Source organism: Podarcis erhardii (assembly GCF_964252035.2).
Source record: "Podarcis erhardii genome assembly, chromosome: 3".
Taxonomy (NCBI): Eukaryota; Metazoa; Chordata; class Lepidosauria; order Squamata; family Lacertidae; genus Podarcis; species Podarcis erhardii.
In genome coordinates, this window is record NC_138507.1 from 47,328,209 (window position 1) to 47,352,164 (window position 23,956).

Consider the following 23,956-nt stretch of genomic DNA (forward strand, 5'->3'; position numbering starts at 1 on the left):
CTTTTCTCATGAGGTGGCCAAAGTATTGGAGCCTCAGCTTCACGATCTGTCCTTCCAGTGAGCACTCAGGGCTGATTTCCTTAAGAATGGATGCGTTTGATCTTCTTGCAGTCCATGGGACTCTCAAGAGTCTCCTCCAGCACCATAATTCAAAAGCATCAATTCTTCGGCGATCAGCCTTCTTTATGGTCCAGCTCTCACTTCCATACATCACTACTGGGAAAACCATGGCTTTAACTATACGGACCTTTGTTGGCAAGGTGATGTCTCTGCTTTTTAAGATGCTGTCTAGGTTTGCCATCGCCTTTCTCCCAAGGAGCAGGCGTCTTTTAATTTTGTGACTGCTGTCACCATCTGCAGTGATCATGGAGCCCAAGAAAGTAAAATCTCTCACTGCCTCCATTTCTTCCCCTTCTATTTGCCAGGAGGTGATGGGACCAGTGGCCATGATCTTCGTTTTTTTGATGTTGAGCTTCAGACCATATTTTGCGCTCTCCTTTTTCACCCTCATTAAGAGGTTCTTTAATTCCTCCTCACTTTCTGCCATCAAGGTTGTGTCATCTGCATATCTGAGGTTGTTGATATTTCTTCCGGCGATCTTAATTCCGGCTTGGGATTCATCCAGCCCAGCCTTTTGCATGATGAATTCTGCATATAAGTTAAATAAGCAGGGAGACAATATACAGCCTTGCCGTACTCCTTTCCCAATTTTGAACCAGTCAGTTGTTCCATATCCAGTTCTAACTGTAGCTTCTTGTCCCACATAGAGATTTCTCAGGAGACAGATGAGGTGATCAGGCACTCCCATTTCTTTAAGAACTTGCCATAGTTTGCTGTGGTCGACACAGTCAAAGGCTTTTGCATAGTCAATGAAGCAGAAGTAGATGTCTTTCTGGAACTCTCTAGCTTTCTCCATAATCCAGCGCATGTTTGCAATTTGGTCTCTGGTTCCTCTGCCCCTTCGAAATCCAGCTTGCACTTCTGGGAGTTCTCGGTCCACATACTGCTTAAGCCTGCCTTGTAGAATTTTAAGCATAACCTTGCTAGCGTGTGAAATGAGTGCAATTGTGCGGTAGTTGGAGCATTCTTTGGCACTGCCCTTCTTTGGGATTGGGATGTAGACTGATCTTCTCCAATCCTCTGGCCACTGCTGAGTTTTCCAAATTTGCTGGCATATTGAGTGTAGCACCTTAACAGCATCATCTTTTAAAATTTTAAATAGTTCAGCTGGAATATCATTACTTCCACTGGCCTTGTTATTAGCAGTGCTTTCTAAGGCCCATTTGACTTCACGCTCCAGGATGTCTGGCTCAAGGTCAGCAACCACACTACCTGGGGTATACGAGACATCCATTTCTTTCTGGTATAGTTCCTCTGTGTATTCTTGCCACCTCTTCTTGATGTCTTCTGCTTCTGTTAGGTCCTTTCCACTTTTGTCTTTTATTACAGAAATCTTTGTACGAAATGTTCGTTTCATATCTCCAATTTTCTTGAACAGATCTCTTGCTCAAGGGAAACTGATGGTGTACAATTTCTCTGTTTCAGTACAACTGTTTCCAGAATTGTTACTGTGGCTACTCAGCTATGCTCAACTCATTCACACAAAGTCGTGTGCATTTGTGTACTTTTAGATGTCAAATCTCAGCTCTTAGATGTGTTAGATTTGAGTTTCCTAATCTGTTTCATTCATGAGTGACAATGGGGTCCCCTTCTTCTTTTCCGTGTAAGGCTGTTTTGCCACATTTTTACTGTCTTAAACAACTTGGGTGCATCGCTCAGGGATAAGACAACTATGTCAAAGTTCATGCAGCCATTTAATATGTTAGCAAGGAGGATTTCCCTATAACTACCAGTAGGACTGGCTCAAGAGAGTGATGCCCTGTAGTAGTAGTAGTAGCAGCAGCAGGCTATGGGTCAACTGACATGCCAATCTCTGTTTGTGGCTTGCAAATGTAATGTGGAAGTTTGGAAAGATCAAACTCTTTTGAGGCCTGTGCAAGATGTGTTGAGATATAGACTTGACACCATTGGTATAAGCACCTCTACCACAACCCACTTTTTAAAGGTTAAGAGTTCTTCATGCATGCAAGTGATGCACACTACACTAAAAGAATGGGTGGCAGAAGAGAAATGGATGTGATGGTGAAGCCCATTACTTTTTTGCTCTGAGAGCTTTGAAGCAGCCAGCAGGACATGCACTAGCTATAATGAGAAGCAAATTATATTGTAAGGAGTCTGCTGCCCCCAGTGTGGAAGTCGCATGATCCAGTTGGAATCTGAATCCTTTCTAGTGATATTTAACCCTTATACATTTCCACTGCACTATGCAAACAATAACTAATTATAATCCATATGAAAGGATTATGTGTGTTGCCAGCTTGTAGCAAACGCTTTCACTGTGAAACAGTCATTGTTCAGAGCTTTAAAATTTTGTACTAAACTGCATTGCGAGAAGAAAGAAGGGAAAATAAGGGAAGTGCTGTTTAGGACATTGATGGTTCACAGTATACTTAACAGCCTGATAAATGCCGTAACATGGATTTCATATTAATAAAGTGAATTAGTTCTTTAGCTGGCACTATTTTAGTACTCCATATCCTTGGAGCTCCTCACAGCAAGGAATATATTTTAAGCCAAACATGAAAGTTCCAAGGCTGAAGTCCACACTTAATAAGGAGGGAGTACGCCTGACTGAGTTCAATGGGACTCATTTCAGAATACATGTGCTTAGAATTGCATTGTAAATATATAAATCGCTCTCTCTAATAGTAAGCTCAGGTGGTGAGTGCTGACAGCTCTGTACCCAGAACAGTCCCATCTGCAAACAAAAGCGGGTGAGAAGCCCAAGGCATACAGAAGTACAAAAATATTTCAAATACCATACCCTCACCCCCCAAACAATGCACCTGAAGGATTTCTGTGAATGCACATGTATGAAATTGCTGGAATGATTCAACAGCATTTTAATTCCAGGAGCACTGCTTCAGTTCAGTCGTTAACTTTAGAATTTCTCCCTTTAGTAATAAAGGGGATCCAGTAATAAAGAGGGAGAGTAAAAATAAGAAACAGTTTCCCAGCAGCTTAGTTTCAGAAGTGCCATCTCCTACTCTGAATGTGACATATTGCTATGCTATCTTCATTCTCACAAACTTAAGCCTTTATTTAAGTTTGTCACTTGTAGAAATGCATTTCTGGATGAGGAATTAAAACTACTTTCTAGCTGTCCAATAACTTAGTGATGATCCACACATGCGTTTTATATTATGTTTTTAACTAGCTGCTTTTTTTTTTAATGTGCTCTAATCTGAATTTATTGTCTTATTGCTTACCAGTGTGTGAATTAGTTATTTTTTATTGTGGGTTTTATGGATGGCTTTGGCTTTTTAATAGAAAAGTGGCACATAAATGTAACAAATAAATTATCACTCAACGAAGCACCTTACACACTACGAGGGAGTATCACTGGAGAATATGTGAGATGTTTGCACAGATTTGTTCCATGCTTCCAGGTATCATGAGAAGTACAACACTCTTGAATACGTCCCATGTGAGTTCCTGTTGGTGGATGTCCTTAGCAAAGCATTTAAAAGCATAGAAGATACTGTATGCAATTACAAAATGAGAACCTTGGGCATTCTTTGGGTATTTCTCATGGAGACCTGAACAGGGGGAAATAATATATTGATATGCATTACAATATTTTCATGCAGTATGAAGTATATTGATGGCACAGATCCTTGGCATTAAAGATCCGATATCCTTCATATTATTTGCTTTGTAGCATTGGCAAAGTAAAAACAAGATCTGGCTTGCTGGCTGATATATTGTGCTACATGGTGATGTGCACCTGAATACCAATAAGAAGAATGCATAAAGAGGAGCCATCTTTTAAGCTGAAGGTATAAGTTATTGAGACAAGATATCCAGAGAGATACAAAAAGAATCGTTCTTACTTTCTGCTCTGTTTTATTAATAAAAGATAGGGCACTCTCAGGAATTAGGAAAACATTTCTGTCCAACACCACAGCCATCAAGCCAGTTCTTTTCAGAAGTCAATGGGACTCCTCTTTCAAACATAGTTGTTTAACGACTGCAAAAGAAAAGAAAAAACTCTGCAGCCTTCTTTCTGTTGTCTTCCATCTGACATCACCACACTGTTCCACATCTTTATCTCATTCCAGGTCAATTAGAAGAAGAGGAGGAGAAGTGGTGTGATGTCCGCAAAAGTAGCGGGGAGAGGTGAAGTGTCATGGTACCATGTAAGAACATAATAACCTAAGATGAGCCTGCTGGATCAGGCAATGGTCCACCCAGTCAAGCATCCTGCTCCACCAGTGGCCAGCCAGATGCCTGTGGGAAGAAGCTTGAGTGTTACTACTCAGATTCCCTTCCACTATTGTAAGTTAACAGATGCTCTAGTCACTCTACTACAAGAACTTCAGAGGCTGATGATGGTATTGTAGGAAAGTCTTTAGATGGAAAAGATGAGCACAATCTTAGTCATGCACTCTCAGCATAACTTACCTCACAATGTTGTTGTGGAGATTAAACGTGGAGGGAAAGAAGCATGGAAACCACCTTGAGCTCCATAGAGGGAAAGGTGGGATGTAAATGCAATAAATGAATGAATGCAATAAATGAATAATTTCCATGAGTTATGAAATAAATGTTTCTGTATGAAATTACATGTATGCTATATTTTTTAGAGGAAGTGAGAGCTGGACCATAAAGAAGGCTGATCGCTGAAGAATTGATGCTTTTGAATTATGGTGCTGGAGGAGACTCTTGAGAGTCCCATGGACTGCAAGAAGATCAAACCTCTCCATTCTGAAGGAAATCAGCCCTGAGTCCTCACTGGAAGGACAGATCGTGAAGCTGAGGCTCCAATACTTTGGCCACCTCATGAGAAGAGAAGACTCCCTGGAAAAGACCCTGATGTTGGGAAAGATGGAGGGCACAAGGAGAAGGGGACGACAGAGGATGAGATGGTTGGACAGTGTTCTTGAAGCTACCAGCATGAGTTTGACCAAACTGCGGGAGGCAGTGGAAGACAGAAGTGCCTGGCGTGCTCTGGTCCATGAGGTCATGAAGAGTCGGACACGACTAAACAACTAAACAACAACAACATATTTTTTAGAAGTTGTCTACATGGGGCTGCCTTTGAAATGTGCTCTGAAATGTCCTCTGGCTCAAAGAACTGCAGCCAGATTGTTGACTGGGGCTGGTTATAAGCAGCATACAACTAATTCCCTTGTTACAACAGCTTCACTGGCTACCAGTCTTCTTCAAAGTGCTGGTTATCACCTATAAAGGCCTGAATGGCTTAGGTCCAAGTTACCTGAAAGATTGTATTCCTTCATACAAACCTGCCTTGTTTTTGAGATCTTCAGGAGAGGCCCTTCTCTTGGTCCCACCACCCTCACTGGCACACTTGGTGGGAACATGAGAAAGGGCCTTCTCAGTGGCTGCTCCCAGACTTTGGAACTCCCTAGAGAAGCTAGGGGTCCGTCCTTGTTGCCCCTCCACTAGCAGGTGAAGACTTTCTTGTTCTAACAGGCTTTCGGGAACTGACTGCTTTTAAGGAAAGGACCGGTGCTGTGCTGTTTTTATCATAATTGTTGATATGGGAAAACCCAGCCAGATGGGTAGGGTATAAATAATAAATTACTATTAGAAATTATTATAATAGATTTTATGTATGTATATAGCTTTAATTCTATCAATGTTTAACTGTTTTTAATGGTTGTTTTTTCTATGCAGTTCTTATTTTTAATTGTAAGCCTCCTTGAGTTTCTTCAAGGAAAAAGGCAGCCTATAAATAAATTAACCATCATCATATTGTGTCCCCCCCCCCCACATTTCAGATTTTGCTCTTTGCTGTGTTCTCCCTGTCTCTTGTTCATGAACACACCATACTTCGTTTAAAAATCTCACTGCAAGAAAGCTGCTCCCCACTGCCTTCTTCCTACATATACAGTGATACTTATGCCCCTTGCAATAACATTGCATAAGCCTTGTATTATGTTGAGGAAAGGATTTTTCCTCACTGGTGCTGGATCAGCATAGCTTTCATACTTGCAGAGGAATCGTGGTGGAGGGGTAGCCAAAGAACATTGGTGGTGTGGGCCACCGAAGCAGCCAAATGCAGGGTCCTCAGAAATGGCTGGTGTGGCACAGGAAACATTCCCCACCCATTCCCCCACAGGGGAGCACTGAGGTGTGAGGAGTGATAATTCGCAACACTCTCTATAGGGAGTGCTGCCCCACCTGGAGCACTTGGGGGGAGGGACCAACAAGTCTGACATCAGTATTATTACAAAGCCAAGTTGCCCAGTCTTGCCTCTCCTTCTATTAGAATGCAGAAAGCGAAATGGGTTGTATCAGAGGTACATGGGGTGCCACAATATGGCTCATCCCCTAATCCAACAAGATAAAGGCAACTCTGCTGCTTAAGAAACTTTATATATATAAGACAATCTAATATTCAGTGGGAATTTTTCAATATAAATGCAGCCCAAAACTCATTGTCAGCCTGTGATATAGTAAAACTTTCCCCATTGGTCTCCTGCGCATGACAAGGTGATTCGCATTTGAATCAGAAAAAAGGCTTCTAAGCAACTTTAGCTGTTTTGTCACAGAGTATATTTCTTGAGCAGTGCATCTAATTCACCTTGTAAGGCAATGAAAGTGCACCCTGGAGTGTTGTGAGTTGCCAAATCCTCTGGGTTACTAAATATGTTTGGTATCTGAGCAGCTCATAGATTTGCAGTGGGATGTAACAACAACCACCTTCATCACATTCTGAAAGCTTCAATAAAACAAAAATGTAAAGCTAAACCATCATCTCGGTCTATTGATTTATTGATGTTGGTTGTTTGCTCTCCTGTCCTCCCAATTCTTCAAACATTACACAAGTGGCAGGAAATCGTGGCAAAGCAAGACCTTCTAATGTTTGTGTCCGCATAAGAACTCTTTATAATAAGTGCAGTCAGCAGCTGGGCTGAAAATACATATTTACTAAAACCAACTATTATGCTGGTACGAATGGAGGCTATAAAGAGGAGAACACGCCATTCCCTCTTTCCCAAGGCACATCCCTTAAACCTCTGGTTGCTTATTGAAAATATTGTGCTTTCTTTGTTTGTCAGAATTTATTATAATCCTAAACCACTGAGAGTAGAACCAAAAAAGAAGGGGGGAAAGGACTAGCCTGAGACCATGGCTTCTGGGAACTCTTTTTATGGCCCATAAACCAAGCAAACACTCAGTTGCTAATAAAGGAGTACATTTTGCATCACATAGTCATGTAGCTGCCATTTCCCTAGGTGCTGCTTTCATTGCACTGCCATCTACTATTGAGATGCGTCTTACTTTCCTGAAATCACTGCCAAAGACTTGCTTCAACAACAACGAAATAACAAAAGAAGCACAGAGATGTTTAGGGCTGTGTGGTGTTCGCCACATGAAGTTGGGAATAAGAAGAAGCGCCTGTTTTGACTGCCTTGCTAGTCTTCAGGTGTGCTGGGATTTCTTTGACAAGTTACTTTGAATAAGCAGAGCCACTCTTACTGCTGTTTAGGGACAGCACCTGCTTCATCCTCGACTTGTAACCTCCTCCAGCTCCTTTGATGTCTCTCGAGGTTGTCGCTCAGTTCCTCTTGCCTTTGGAGAGAACTTCTGGTCCTTGTTTCATTATGTCGAGTCACGCAGAAGACAGAGCGATGTACTCCTGGTGTGATGATGAAATTGGTACAGAGTCTGCACTTGTCTGTAGTAGTTTATTATTGCGGCTGGTGAAGAAGGAATCCAAACCTGGCAGTAGCAGCCTGCTACAAATCAATATTTTACAGGTAGCGTGCTCTGAAGAGATGACACGTTGACAGACTAGAAAGAGAGAGGGGTGGGTGGGGAAAGAGAAGGAGTGCAAGAAAGAGAATTTATCCTGGCATTCTGTGAAAGGTTTCTGTACAAAAAACATGAGTGAAAACACAAAGCAAACACAGCTGCTGATGCTCTGTCTCCAGGCTACATTGACTCCTTTACAATAGGTATTATTTCCCACCTGCTTTCTCTACGGTACTTCTGCTTCATAGTATGTAAACGGAAGCGGTAGTGCCTACTTTCTTTGGAATTTATATACTGGGAGAGAGGAAGCATACAGTGTTCTCCAATGCAATGCAATGCCTTACCTTGGTCATTACTTCTCTGTCCTACGGGAAATAAACACCAGCTCTCACTGTCTAAATCAGTGTTTCCCAAACTTGGATCTCCAGCTGTTTCTGGACTACAACTCCCATCATCCCTAACTAGCAAGACCAGTGGTCAGGGATGATGGGATTTGTAGTCTGAAAAACAGCTGGAGACCCAAGTTTGGGAAACACTGATCTAAATCTACAGCAGGGCCCTCCAGGTGGTTTTTTTTTTGGGGGGGGGGACTCCAACTTCCATCAGCCACAGCCATCATGACCAGTGATCAGGGATGATGGGAGTTGTAGTTCAGCAACAACTGGAGGGCCAAAGCTCCCCCAGCCCCGATCTATAGGTATTAGGTATGGGTTGTATCCAACAAAATCATTGGAGGAGCAGAATGACTTCTGCTTGTGCAATAGACCCCACCCCCATTCTTCTCATGGAAGGGGCTTCTTTTTCCTAAGCCATAGTCAAGAGGGAGGATGTTGGATTAGTTTTTTAAAGTTGCTTTTATCAAATAAAATATCCATTCCATTTTTTCTTAAACTACATAGTAGGAGGAGAACACGCTTTCCAAAGCCAGAAAAAATGAGGAAACAAGCATCAAGGAAGGAGGGAAGGAAGAAACTCTGATACAACAGAAGAATGGAACAGCTAGAGCAGTCGGGGCTGCGTATAACAAGGCTGCAGGTTGCTCAGCTGTGCCATTAAATAAGGAATTTCAGGAGGTTGAGCTAGGGGACAGCAAAACTTTGTCATATCACTAATAACAAGCATCAAATCTAATGTATGTTTTAGAAAGATGTTTGTTCACATTGCATTTGGACACCTCTTACGATGTCATAACCAAATTTTGCCTGATGGTTCCTAGGAAAAAGGAGCAGGTTTTCATCCATGTTTTGATACAGTCAGATTTCATTCTGAATCAATGTGGTGAACCAAACCTTTTAAAATGGCACTGAACTTAAACATTGATTTCAAAACTGCACTGTTTTTGTTTTTTAAGAATTCCCGAGCAGCACTGAGAGTTACAAATAAATGGCACAACAAATATCATTGTTAGGAAAGAAGGCATTATAAATTATTAGCTGTTAGCTACAAAGTCATCAGAAATTACCAGCAGCAAGCAATCCAGATATACTTTAGGTCTGATGCAACTCTAAGACAAACCGAAACTGCTATGCTACAGCTAACAGTATCCTACTTTAACACGTTAGTTGGACTTCCCCTCCAGTTACAGGATTCACTGCAAGATAGCAAGCCCATCTTTAGTTCTAATGTCCTTAACTTTTTTTTTATTAAAAAAAATCATCTATGTGATAGCAGCTGCTAGTTCAAAAGACACGCTGGGATGGTGACAGTAATTATTAGCAATACAAGATGAACTCCACCAAGTAATTTTGGTCAGGTTTAAAAGGATTATTTTATTTGATCACAGTGTGTTATAAACCAAATTACTTCTGCTAAAAAGAGATATTTCTAGTGATCTTCATGGCCTTAACAACTTGTATAAAATTATTTTGCCAATTTGAATAATGGAAAGTGAAATGATATAGATTTCCTTTCTCCAGCTTGTTCACTCTAACCCCCATCACACACACACACACACACACACATACACACACATACACACACTTTTTTTTTGTTTGTAGAAATCAGGTAGAGCCTTAATCCACCTGTGTGTACCCAGAATAATGACTGATGCAGGCTTTGCTAATAAGTCTGTGCTTGCTGATGACACTGACAATGAAATGAGGTGAATTAAAGTAAATAAAATTTCAGTGGCCTCTCACTTCGAACTTTGAAACTGAGCTCCTGTTTACTGGCACCTTACAACACACTCTCATTTCAAAAGATAATTTACAAGCTGTCCAGGAGAATACTGCTACATATCCATTATATAATGGATGCTGAAATATAGCATACAAAAAGGGGCATAGGTTAGGCTGAGAGGTTGTGGCTGGCCCAAAGTCATGCAGTGAGCTTCATGGCTGAGTAAGGATTAGAACCCTGGTCTCCCAGGTCCTAGTCCAGCAGTCTAACCACTATACCACAATGGCTATCAGTCTGAAGCATAGCAATGTTCCTGTCCCACACTGTTGTCTAAGATGTGCAGGTCTATTATTATTATTATTATTATTATTATTATTATTATTATTATTCCGCCTTCATCCAAAGATCTTAGGGCAGTTCACAAGATAAAAGGTCAAATCAGAATACATGTCAGAATCTGCAAAGTGCGCAATGGAAGCTCCATATGAACAGTGACCCCATGAAAGCTACTGGTAATTTAAATCTCAGTGTGTGGCTGCTGCCTTTGCATTTGAAGCCGTTTCTCTTGCAGTCAGGGGATGAATTCTCTGCCACTATGCCACTGCAAAACTACACTTTATTTATTACATTTATATCCTGCTCTTCCTCCAAGAAGCTCAGGGCTGTGGAACTCCCTCGCCCTCATTTTATGCTCTCAACACTCCTCTGAGGTAAACTGAGCTGAGAGACGGCCCAAGGCGAGTGGACTTCATGCCCAACTGAAGGAGGTTAGAACCTAGATTTCCCTAAATTCTAATCTGAAACTAGTAAGGACATGGCAGTGTAATATAAAAGAACTGGGTCCTGTGTAGCATGCCAAGCTGACGAGAGGGATGGACAACCGTTCATCCCTGTCTCCAGGATCCCCCAGTTCTCTATCAGCCATGAATCAGTGCAACGCCTTTGATCGTGACGGGTGGGAATCACAGTTGCTATCCTGCCTGCCAAGATGTCCTGGCAGATAGCTTAGAGGGGTAGCCTTGATACTAGTAAATAAATAAATAAAAATACAGACTAAATGCGGGAGACAGTCTCACACACCTGTCCGAAAAATCACAAGATTACATTTGGATTTGTCCTTCAAGGCACTTGTAAACATATCACCCAATCTATTCAAAGGGTTAACAGCTGCAAAGAGAGGATGTGCTTTGATTTCCGCACCCCCCTGCCAAGAATCAAGTTTAAGATGGCTCACTGAATCTTCCCCTGCCAACAAAATGCAGAATATAAGCCATTAAGAGTATACACGCCTTGTGTTTTCAGACAGCCTCCTTTCGAAATACTGATGCCTGCTTATTAGGCTGGCACCTTTCATGCGACATAATGGGTAACACATCTGCAGCACTGTTCTCAGAAACAGTAAAAGACAGCTGTTAGAATGACACTTCCCCCAATTTTAGGCAATCAACCGCTTGCGGGGCTTGCAAATATTGCTAAGAAGTCACCGTGCCTGAACCTTACTTTAATATGAGGCTTAAAAGCAGAACCGAAACTGATGTAAAAGAAAAGGAGGGGGTAAAAAAGAAAAGGAGGGGGGGATGGACTTCCGGTCGGCGCCATCGTTTAATGGCGGTTCTAGCCTCGAGCTCCGAGGCAGGACTGCTCCGCAAGTTCGGGTCCGACCCGCTACGGCGAGCGGGGGACCCCTAAAATTACAGGCGCGGAAGCCTGTAAACAAGGAGACTCGGCGGGCACCTTTTGCGCCCCCCGGTACTGTAAAGGAGCCTTTTTAAAGGCTCCGGAGCGGCATCGGGGTGAGCCACATACCATTATGCCAGGGGTAGCCAATATGGCGCCTACAGGGGCCCGCAGAAGCCTTCCCTGGCATCCGCAGGGTCCCCTCCCCCTACTGAAACTAGGTTTTAAAGAAATGTTCTCCAGGGCTAGGTGATATGCCTATATAGTCCAAAACCAGTTTGAAGTCCATATTGTCATATCGGTTTCACAATTTTTGACCTGGCAATATATTGTAAATCATGTGTGTGTGTGTGTGTGTGTGTGTGTGTGTGTGCTCGTGCTATGCAAAAATCACAAAGTGAGAAAAACTGTGAAGCCAGTTAATGCTTTTCTCGATTCCTGCAGCCCGTTAACTCGGCTGGCTCAGCTCTCCCTCTCATGTAGGGGGCAGTAAATCACAAGAGCAGGTGTCGGTAAAAATCACAATGTGGGGAAAACCAGAAAGCTAGCCAATGTGTCTACATAGCTCCATCCCTATTTCTGACACCATGATATATCAGCATAATGCGATTCTTAAAGGTAAAGGGATCCCTGACCGTTGGGTCCAGTTGCAGACGACTCTGGGGTTGCGGCGCTCATCTTGCTTAACTGGCCAAGGGAGCCAGCGTACATGTGGCCAGCATGACTAAGCCACTTCTGGGAAACCAGAGCAGCTCACGGAAACGCCGTTTACCTTCCTGCCAGAGCGGTACCTATTTATCTACTTACACTTCAAGCTTTCAAACTGCTAGGTTGGCTATGCGATGCTTAGTTGGTGATATATCACAGACCCTCCAAGTGTCCCTATTTTCCAGGGATGCTCCTGATTTAGAGAAGCCATCCAAGTTTCTGATTTGATCCCGGAATGTTCCAGAATGTTCCACTTTTCCTTAGGATGGCCCTATTTCAAATGTTGGAGAGCATCCAAGCCCTGAGCCATCTGAAGGCAATCCTATATAGGGAAGTTTTTAAAAAAAAAAAAAAAAAAAAAGTTTAATGTTTTTATATATGTTGGAAGCTGCCCAGAGTGGCTGGAGCAACCCAATAAGATGTGTGGGGTATAAATAGTAAAATTATCATTATGGAATGGGATGTCCCTATTTTCATTGGAGAAATGTTGACGCATATGATATCACGATGTTGAAAACCATATATCGCCCAGCTCTAATGTACTCTTGCAGCATGTGCTTGGTTGTACAGTGCCTGTGACAGTTTCTCTGCCTTGCAAAGGCAAAAAAAGTTTGGTGATCTCCTATTCTAGGTACAGTGGTACCTCGGGTTACAGACACTTCAGGTTACAGACTCCGCTAACCCAGAAATAATACCTTGGGTTAAGAACTTTGCTTCAGGATGAGAACAGAAATCGCGGCTTGGTGGCAGCGGGAGGCCCCATTAGCTAAAGTGGTACCTCAGGTTAAGAACAGTTTCAGGTTAAGAAAGGACCTCCAGAATGAATTAAGTTCTTAACCCGAGTGTGATGGGATAGTGAGCTGCTTGTGCGTAAAAGCTTGATCCCTCTGGGGTTTGGCTGGTCATCCAAACCGATGCACTAACGGAGCCCCCAAAGCATGACTCCGTCAGTCGCTGGTAGAATCTGACAGTGGGCGTCTACGGAATTTACGCCAACATAAAAGCTCTTTGACAGACATGCGCTTTCGAGACTCTCTGCGTGACAGTTTCCGGCGAAGGGTGGGCGTTCCCAACGGGGGTCCCGTTACCTCTCCACTACTCTCACTGGAAGCATCCCAGAGCCTCCCCTCCGCTGTGACTCCTGCACTCCCCCTGCTGGTTCCCTCTTCTACTGCAGATTCTCTCCTATTCTCCTGTAGCCTGTCCACCACCTGTCTCTCCGATGGCAGTTCCCTGACATCCACCTCCCCCCCAGGGCCCCCTTCACCCCCTCCCGCCTCCTCTCCCACTGGCGGTGAGGGCGGAAAGCCCCTGAAGGAACTCTCCTCGTCGTCCGAGGATTCTAACACTTCCAGCCACGGCGTACCGTCTCTCTCCCCGTCTTCCTCTTCTTCGTCGGAGTCGGCTTCTTCACCCACCCCTGACTCTGGGAACCCTTCAAACTCTCCTTCCTCATCGGTGGTCCCAAAGTGTTCCCTTCTAAATCGAGCCACGGGTTGCGGTTTTCTTGGGAAACGCTGATGAAATGTTTCTATTAAAACCTCGTCATTGACTACCTCTGCTGGTACCCAAGTGTTTTCCGACTCTGCTTCCCCCTCCCATTCTACCAGATATTCCACCTGATTCCCCTTCCACCTGGAATCAATGATTCCTGCCACGTTCATGTCGCGCTCTCTCTCTTCTATCACGGGCGTTTGGGTGGCCTCTCTCTCACGCTCCCCCCACTCGCGTCCCTCTCGGTACGGCGACAGTAATGACCTGTGAAATACTGGGTGTAATTTCATGTGACTGGGCAGCCTGAGTTTGAATGCCACTGGGTTGACCTGCTGTATGACCTCAAAGGGTCCCAATCTTTTGGGCCTCAATTTCTTACTCCCGCCCTTGAACGGTAGCCCTTGGGTGGACAACCACACCCGGTCCCCCACCCTTATAGTTTCACCTTCCCTCCTATTTCTGTCTGCTTGCTTCTTATATTCTTCCTTGGCTTTCTCTAAGTTAAGTTGAAGCTGACGGTGGATCGCCTCCATCTCTTCAAAAAAATATTCCGCCGCCGGCACGCTCCACCTCTCCCCTCCCTCTCCTGGGAATGCCCGGGGGTGACACCCATAATTTGCCAGGAAGGGACTCATCCCTGTGGACACGTTCTCCGCGTTGTTGTAGGCAAATTCTGCTAGAGGTAACTTATCCACCCAATCATTTTCTCTGTCTTTTACATAACACCTCAGGTATTGTTGTAAAACCCCATTTGCCCTTTCCGCTTGCCCATTGGTTTCTGGGTGCCGGGCAGTTGAGAAATTGAGTTCTACGTGCAGTAAGCTCATAAGTTTCCTCCAGAACCTGGAAGTAAATTGTTTCCCTCTGTCGCTGACCACCCTCAAGGGGGCGCCATGCAACTTGAAAATATGTTCTACAAACAACTTGGCGGTTTCCTCCGCTGTGACTGCATGTGAACAAGCTATAAAATGACACATCTTGGTTAATTGATCTACCACCACCATGACAGCTGTTTTGCCTTTGGATTTTGGCAGGTCCGTCATAAAATCTATGGATACTGCCTCCCATGGCCTTTCGGGCGTGGGTAAGGGTTGTAATAGCCCCGCTGGCGCCACCCTCTCTCCTTTCGCTCGCTGGCACCTGTCGCAACCCCTGACATATTCCCGTACGTCCTCCCTCACCTTGGGCCACCAAAACTCCCTGGTAACCAACCACATGGTTTTGTGCTGTCCAAAATGTCCCGCTGTGGGGCTGTCATGCAACTGCTTGAGTACTCTCCCCCTCAGTTCCCCGTCGGGTATGTACAGTGCCCCTTTGTAATACAACGCCCCGTTCTTTTCTTCGAACCCCCCTGTGTTCTCCTCTGTCCTCCGGAGCTCTCTGAGTTTCTCTTGGGCGTATTCATCTTTCTCCGTACCCTCTATCAGTTCCCTCTGCCCCACCAATGCCGCCCCACACACCCAGCGGTCTTCAGAGATTACATGCCTTGCCTCAGGCGCTCCCTCCCCCTCTAAGTACTCAGGTTTCCTGGAAAGAGCGTCCGCCCTCACGTTCTCGGAGCCGGGCACGTAACGAATCTCAAAGTGGAATTTGGAGAACTCCTGGGCCCATCTCACTTGTCTCTGGTTCAGCACTCGGGCTGTTCTCCAGTATTCCAGATTTTTGTGGTCAGTTCGGACTTGAACCTTGTGCTGCGCCCCAATCAGCAAGTGCCGCCATTTCCGGAATGCTTCATGAATGGCGAGCAGTTCTCGGTCGTACACTGTGTAGTTCCTCTCTGATTTGTTCAACTTCCGCGAGAAGAATGCACACGGTCTCCATTCAGACGTATCTTTTCCCGGCTGGAGAAGAACGGCCCCCACCGCTCGGTCTGACGCGTCAGTCTCCACTCTCATTGGTTGTTGTAGATCCACGTGCAAGAGTTGCTCTTCCGACGCAAACGCCTGCTTTAAGCGTTCGAACGCTTGTTGCGCTTCTCCCGTCCAAACAAATTTCTTTTTGCTACTAAGACAATCCGTGATGGGCGCTGTTAAATGGGCAAAGTTTTTGATGAACTTCCTATAGAAGTTTCCGAAGCCCAGGAACCTTTGCACGTCCTTCTTGGTCTTTGGTGTTTTCCATTCCAGTACCGCTTGAACCTTGCTGGGATCCATGGCCAATCCCTTGTCAGACAACCGGTACCCCAGGAATTCCACCTCCTTGGTATGAAACTGACACTTCTCCAGTTTCACCCACAGCCGGTTTTCTCGCAGCTTGCTCAGTACCTCTCTTACATCTCGCACATGCTGCTCCTCATTGTCTGAGTACACCAGAACGTCATCTAAGAACGCTACGCAGTTCTTGTAGAGCAGTGGCCCCAGGACGTGATTCATGAATGATTGAAAACAGGCGGAGCCCCCTTGTAATCCGAAAGGCATAACGGTGTACTCAAAGGCCCCCAAGGGGGTGAACATAGTGGTCTTCCACTCATCCCCCTTTCTCACACGTATCAAGTTATATGCCCCCCTAAGGTCCAGCTTGGTAAAAATTTTCCCTTTTCTCACCCGTGTTAGAATGTCATCAATTCTGGGCATAGGGAAAGTCACTGGTTCTGACACTGCATTTAGGGCCCTGAAATCACATACAAGCCTGGGCCTGCCTGTGTTTTTTTTGTCCACAAAGAACACTGGGCTGCCCCCCACCGCTCGTGACTCTCTGATGAAACCTCGCTTGAGATTCTTGTCAATGAACTCCCTTAACTCCTGCATCTCACTGTCTGACATTGCATACAGCTTGCCCACTGGCAATTGTGCTCCTGGGAGTAAGGTAATTTGACAATCAAAGGGTCTGTGCGGGGGCAGTTTATCTGCTTCTTTTTCGCTGAATACGTCAAGCAAGTCAGCGTATTGTGGTGGCACCCTCCCTTTGTCCATCACTTCCATCACTGCTAGAGTGCCCCTGGTGCCTGCCTGAGCCTCTCCCTCCTTGCAGTGTTCTAGGCAATGTGCTGATCCAAAGGAAACCACTCTCTGATGCCAGCCTACTAGCGGATCGTGTAGCGCCAGCCAGCTCATACCCAAGATAATAGGAGCTCCTCCCAAGGTGGCTACGTTAAACGCTATCAGTTCGGTGTGTCGTGCCACCCTCATTATCATTGGTACAGTCTGTTGGCTCACTTCTCCTCCCAACAGCTCCCTCCCATCAATCGTGGTAACCTGCAAAGGCTTACTCAATGGGATAGTCTGTATTTGGTGTGCAGCTGCAAACTCTTTGCTCATGAAATTACATGAGCTACCTGAATCCAATAGCGCCTTTATCTTCAGTGGGTGTCCGTTTGCCAGTTCCAGCAACACCTCTATCACAAGCGCTGGTCTTGGAGGTTCCGGCGTGGGCACATTCATTACTCCCTGGCCTGGCTGCTGTGCCCTGATGTTGGCAACCAGGCGTTGGCTTTTACTGGCTCCGTGATTTCTTCTTCCTCCTTCCCCCCAACAGTTCCCGCCATCCCTTGCCATTCCTTCCTTTGCGGACAGACTCTGGCAAAGTGACCTGGCTGTTGGCAGAGATAGCATCGCTTGCCGCTCTTTCCCTCCTTCTTCCGCCCTTCACTGGTGTTTGAAACTGCGCGCGCGCGCGCTGTTCCAAGTTCCATCGGCTCTGCTGGCGGGAAAGGCTGCTCCGGAATCTCTGGAATGCGGAAGTCCTTCCAACGTTCCCCCTTTCCTTCCCGCTTTTCCATAGCTCTAGCTTCCTGGCGTGCCCCAATGGACAGCGCTGATTTAGTCAGCTGATCCATAGACTCCGCCCTAGGCGCCCGGGAAAGTTCATCTTTCACTGCTGGAGAGAGACCTTCTTCAAACAGCATTTGAATAGGTTCACTAGCAAGGTCCCACCCAAGTCTATGAATCAGCATGGTGAACTCAGTCCAGTACTCACGTACAGATCGGCTCCCCTGTTTACACGCCATTAACTGCCTGCGCACCACTCCCTGCTCGATCTCGCTGGAAAACATCAAGTCCATGGCGCGGAAAAACTTCATTGTGTCCTTTAAGATTTCATTATTGGCTGCCATCAGGGGCCGAACCCAGTCCCTCGCCCCTCCCTCTAGATGGCCAATCACGTACGCCACTCTAGAGTTCTCGTCGGGGAAGTCATCAAACAGTAGATTGAGAGCATATTGCATCTCTGTCCTAAAGGCTTGATAGTTCCGGGGATCCCCCCCAAATTTCTGCACCAGTCCAGGCACCCGTCTGGCAAGTGGGGTGGTCTTCCCCTTATCTGCATCTTGAGCCCTCCTCTCCTCGAGCCTCGCCGTTTGCAGTGCCAGCTGGACCTCCAACGCCCTGTACCTTTGTTCCAGGCTTGGATCTGCGCCAGCTCCCGCTCCTGCTCCTCCGGTTCCGGATGGTTCGCTCATGATGCCTTCTGCTTGCACAAGCTGCTTTCAAAGACTGTCAGATTGCTGTGATGGGATAGTGAGCTGCTTGTGCGTAAAAGCTTGATCCCTCTGGGGTTTGGCTGGTCATCCAAACCGATGCACTAACGGAGCCCCCAAAGCATGACTCCGTCAGTCGCTGGTAGAATCTGACAGTGGGCGTCTACGGAATTTACGCCAACATAAAAGCTCTTTGACAGACATGCGCTTTCGAGACTCTCTGCGTGACAGTTTCCGGCGAAGGGTGGGCGTTCCCAACGGGGGTCCCGTTACCTCTCCACTACTCTCACTGGAAGCATCCCAGAGCCTCCCCTCCGCTGTGACTCCTGCACTCCCCCTGCTGGTTCCCTCTTCTACTGCAGATTCTCTCCTATTCTCCTGTAGCCTGTCCACCACCTGTCTCTCCGATGGCAGTTCCCTGACACCGAGGTAGCACTGTATTCTTAAAGAGCTCAAGAAGATTACTGTGCCAGCATCTGCCATACAGAGGTATGTTACCTCTGCACATAGAGATTCTGTTTAGCAGGGATGCTTAGCAGCGATTGATAGGCCAACCTTCCATTAAGTTGCTTCATCCTTGTCCTCTTCCCTTAGAAAAGCTACTCATTCTATGCATTTATCATTGCTCTGTAACCTCAGCATTGTTAAAGGTTCTTGAGTGAGTGGTTGCAAGCCAAATCCAATATCTCTTGGAAGAGTTTTCTATATCTGTTTTAATAGGGGCTTTGGCCCAATTTGTGGCACAGAAGCTGCCTATATAATAACCCATGGCCTCCTGAAGTGGGTGAATGTTTCAGTTCTTCCTTTTAAAAATACCGTATTTTTCCATATATAAGACAAAAAAAAATTATTATATAAAAAAGTTTAAAATTGGGGGTCGTCTTATACATGGATATTGCAGAGGGGGACGGGCGATTGGTGGCAGCTGCGAGCAGGAGATTGTCAACAGCGATAGGGCGTGTTATTGGTGGCTGCGGCAATGCCTGTTGGAGATTGGCTGTTGCTGTGGCAATTGGGCAGGTGATTGGTGGGGTGGCTGCTGGTGGTGAGTGGGCAGATGATTGGTGGCTTTGGCAAGGTGTGCGATTAGCAGCGGCGGTCAGGCAGGTGAGCGATGGTTGGCAATCCCCCCCCCAAAAAAGCTTAACAACTCTGGGCAATCTCCGCCCATTTCCCTAATTTGGGGTCCCAAAAAATAGGGGTTGTCTTATGCACGGAGGGCATGTTATACACGAAAATACGGTATGAATGAGTTTTAGGTTTTACTCTGTTTTTGTTTTATAGATGTGCTATTTATTTATTTTATTGTTGTAAGTCGCTTTGCATTATTTTTTGTTTAAGAAAGTGACCAATAATTAATAATAATAATAATAATAATAATAATAATAATAATAATAATAATAAAAGTAAGCAATGCATGTGAGACAAACATGGCTCGCTAATGAACCATAAGCTTTAGTAGTGCTAGAGTTCATATCTATTCTTTAGATTCCACTCATAGCTGCAAGAAGTTCTCAAAGCAGCTTACCGAATCACAATCAAATCCCGTACAGTGACAGAAATTGCACCATCCACATGGAACCAGGATTAGTCAGGTGACATTTTCTGCCCTTATCCTTGTCCTTAATACCAGGCAGCAGCTCCCACCAAAGTAAGTGTATGGGGCTGAGCAGCTGGATCTCGATCCGTCTGTGACAGAGAGGTCTTCCCTTTCTGGCTATCCCACAGTAACATATGAAAGGGGCCTTCAAGACCTTGAGTATGAAGCCAAACCTATTCTTTTATGCCAAAGTAATCTGGAAGTTTGTTCCAATCAATACCCGTCACTAGTTCAAACAGGCTTTAATTAAGGAATCATTGTGAAAACAATAATAGGGCTCCAAATTTTGTCCTTGCTCAGGGCGCCATATTACCTGCCATTAGTCACCAGTTCCAATGACTTAGAACAAAATGGCAGAGAAATGATGAGCAGCCTCTTGGATATCAAGCTTCTCCTCCAGTTCAAACTCCTAACCATCACCCAAAGCAATCATTACTTCTAAATATCCATTAAAATACTTCTTAACATTTGCCATACCTCTTACATTAAAATCTGGGCTCGCATCTACTCATTCTGTATCTATGCTTTTTTAAACACACATAGGTGTTTAAATTGTAATGGAACGTAACGAAATAGAATAATAAAACCCAAGATGAAAATTAAAAGATATCTAGGACTGAACGTAGCAGGAGAAATATTCATACCAAAATGAAGTAGAGCAGGTTCCCAGTAACACAAATAGGTTTACATTATCCTGTAACTTAAACTGTTTTAACAGACTTTCCCTTCCTCTGTGAACAGCAGACGAAGGGATCACTAAAGAGAATTATCAGCACTCACACTAGACTGCCATTCGCAGGGCTCTTGGTGAGCAGACATGACAGTTGAACTAGTATAAAACCAATATAAATTTGTAGTGAAGATATGCCTTAGGATTACATGGGAACTTTTGTTTCTGCTAGAACATCCCAGTAGCTTTCAGTGAGATTTTATTTAATTTATTTAACAATGCAGGATTTACAAATCTGAATGAATAAAAAAGCCCTCCTCCTTCCTACAAGCACTAGGACGCAATAATCAGGTAAGATACATGGTTATTGCACCCCAGATATCACTGTTCCATACCACTGTTTGTTTCTCATTAGTAAACATTTTCTTTTAAATTATCTCAGATGCTCATTAAATATTATCAGCTACTTAGAACCAAAGGATAATTATGAGTTTAATGAAGCATGTACTAGCTTGCTCAAGTCTAACGTTTGCTTCTCTGCTGGGACTCCATTTTACTCTGCACTTATCCTTCAGCAAAGCTACTCTACAAAGTCACTTTGGCAATAAGAAGTATTTAATTAGATTAATGAATTTTTATCACCTCTCTCAGGGATTAGGCTTGTTAAATCCTGGCGACCAAAGAACAACAGATTTTTTATTACTAAATACTTAGGGATGTGCTGGTTCCACTGCCATGGCCGCCCTCATAATTCTGTCTGCTCTGGGCAGTTTTTACCTTCTTCCTTTTTTTTTAGGTCCCTTGACAGGTTGCAGATATTTGGCAGAGACAGCCGGTGCCTTCAGTTAAATCACAGAAATCAAAATGCAAACGACAGTATGCCAGAGCCTCAGACAAGGTTTCAGTTGCTGACTTTATTTCAAAGTTTTGAGTGTAACTAAGATGAGCAATTAAAATGTTTGCGGTCAATCCGTTCAACAGATTAAATACATAGTAAGTAAAGGTTTGCTTCGATTTATTGATTTCAAAGTCATATTGTTCTGATTTATGGTTATTTTCGTTTTATTTCAGGTACTAATGTACTGCTTAATATTCAGAATTTCTAAGCAGCATACATACAGTGTTAAAATACAGGATCGCCAGCTTCTTCCCAATATGCCAATTTACTGGTAGAGCTGGGAGAAGGTGGGTGTCATGGACTGGCTCGATGCACCAGCCGGCAAACCCCCCTAGGGAACCCCCAGGGGAAGAAGGCTCAGAATCAGGGGATTGGAGGTGGGATGATGACAAGTGGTCAGAAGGAGAAGGAGTAGATTGGGAGGAGGAAGTGTCAGAAGCAGAAGAGGTGACAGGGTTTATCGAGCAGGAAGAGGCTGCGGCAGAGCACAGTTCAGACTCTGAGGCAGAAGTGGGGCTGGAGAGGAATCTGCTGAAGAAGCCAGGGAATGAGTCTCCTCCTCTTGTTATGCAGTTTTTGCAACTGAGTCATCAGGGCAAGGCCCCCAAAAGAGAGTTACTGAGTCCACGAGGCCTGAGCTGTGGTTTGTTTCCTTCAATAAATATTTGACTTCACTGACCCCGAGTGGTTTATTGCTTTTGCTGCTGAGTCCAACCCTGACAGTGGAGGGAAGATGGAGAGAAGTTCACTGAGGAATCCTATTCCCCATTGTTGCTGCAAAAGTGAAAGGGTGAATCCACACCTGCCATGAAGTGCAGGTGACCTGCAATGCATCTGATGGGTTCACACAAGAGTATCTATCAAGACCAGTTCTTGGAAAACCTGTATGGAAAATGGTGACATGGAAGTATCAAATGTCCATGGTGTTGGACATGCCTGGGGCTGATGGGAGTTCTAGTCCAAAACATCTGGAGGGCACCAGGTTGGGGTAGGCCAATTGATTTGGAAAAAAGCAACCTTGACAGATTGATGTGAAAACTCCCCTGCTTTAATAGACCAAAGTAGGACACTGTCTCAAAGCTGCTGACCAACAAATAAAACTGACACAATGAATCCCACGATAAATGCAGTAAAACAGACAATATCATCAATAGCCCAATAAAACACACGTTGATAAAAACTATCCACAGCACCCTCAGCAACACAAGTGAAACTTTAAAAAAGCTTCTTAATCAACAAGGAGGCAAACTTTCCAGGCTTCATTGGGGAGTAAGTTCTTCCATTAAAAAGAGGGGTAAATATTAAGAAGATTATGTTTCTTGTAGGCATTGAACTCTGTATTGAAAACAGTAGCACTTTGATTATCTCCTCTGAAGATCTTTCAGCACATGGCAGAAGGTAACACTTGGCATACAACACCATCATTATCATCATCATCATTAATTAAATTTTTATACTGCCCTTCATCCAAGAATAACAGGGCAGCTCACAACATAGAAATATAAAATGAGAACAGGAAATATATAATAAAAACAAAAACAAACCAATAATCTCCTTCCCACCATAGGATGTCTAGGCCACCAAAGATCAAAACAAATATTTTGAGCTGAACGCATCCAAATTACAGCCTTAATGTGAATGGACACCATAAAGGAGGAGGTCTGTGGAAGCAGTTTTCCTAAGGGTGAGAGCGTAGTGTAGCCTGCCTGATCATTTCAACCCAGGCTGTATATTTCTGCATTAAATGTATGAGCATCATTTTGGGTACCCAGGTTGACTGATGTCTGGCTTGTACTAGCCCAAAGCCCCATGTCTGATGTGCATCAAGTCAGATGAGTATTGGGCCCAGGGGGACCATACTGTGTCACATGCCTGGTCCACATCTGTCTGCTCAGCAAACATGGTAAATTGCAGAGTGAACACCTAGAGAGTAGTCAGGAGCAATATTGGCATGGATCCATCCTGCACCATGCAGTGCCTGCTTAAACAGAGACTATTTGTCAATTTCTGATGCTTCAGGAGGCGAGTTGGCAAAGCAAAGGTGTGAGTACAGGCTCAGCCTGAGGCTGCCATCTTCTACTCACATTTTATTTGGAAGCTCCTCAGCTGAACTCAATAGGACTAAAAAAACCAACACCCACAGTTACTCATTTGAACAGTGTAACCTCACATGCATTTCTTTGTAGCAGGTGCCCCATTCTTACTAGTACATCAGCTGATACATTGGATATCAGCTGATGTACTAGTAATAGCATTTTTTACAGCAGTAAGCAGTCACCATTTTCTCTTAAGTGATGCTGAGCATGGACTCAGAGTGGTCTGCTTGCTTGGTGTCTGTACCACATATGAATGAATGAATGAATGAATGAATGAATGAATGAATGAATCTTTATTTGTGTCAGCCATCGGCCATAGCAACAAAACAGCAATGCAATATACAAAGAACAGAAATAAAAAGTTGATTATATAAAACACACTTTAGGGTTCCGAATCAGCAGTCAAATAGTGGACCTTATTCTGATTGCCCCAGCT

At 44.5% G+C, this 23,956-nt stretch overlaps 2 long non-coding RNA genes across 2 annotated transcripts in view; both read left to right on the forward strand.

Moving 5' to 3' along the window:
- LOC309339476 overlaps nucleotides 1–23,956 on the forward strand; it is a 464,046-nt gene that overhangs the window by 166,565 nt on the left and 273,525 nt on the right. The window lies entirely within an intron of this gene.
- The window catches only part of LOC309339494, a 103,074-nt gene continuing 83,830 nt past the window's right edge, over nucleotides 4,713–23,956 (forward strand). Inside the window, exon 1 of the long non-coding RNA XR_014155411.1 lies at nucleotides 4,713–4,996. This is a non-coding gene — a long non-coding RNA (uncharacterized lncRNA). The remainder of the gene's footprint in view (nucleotides 4,997–23,956) is intronic.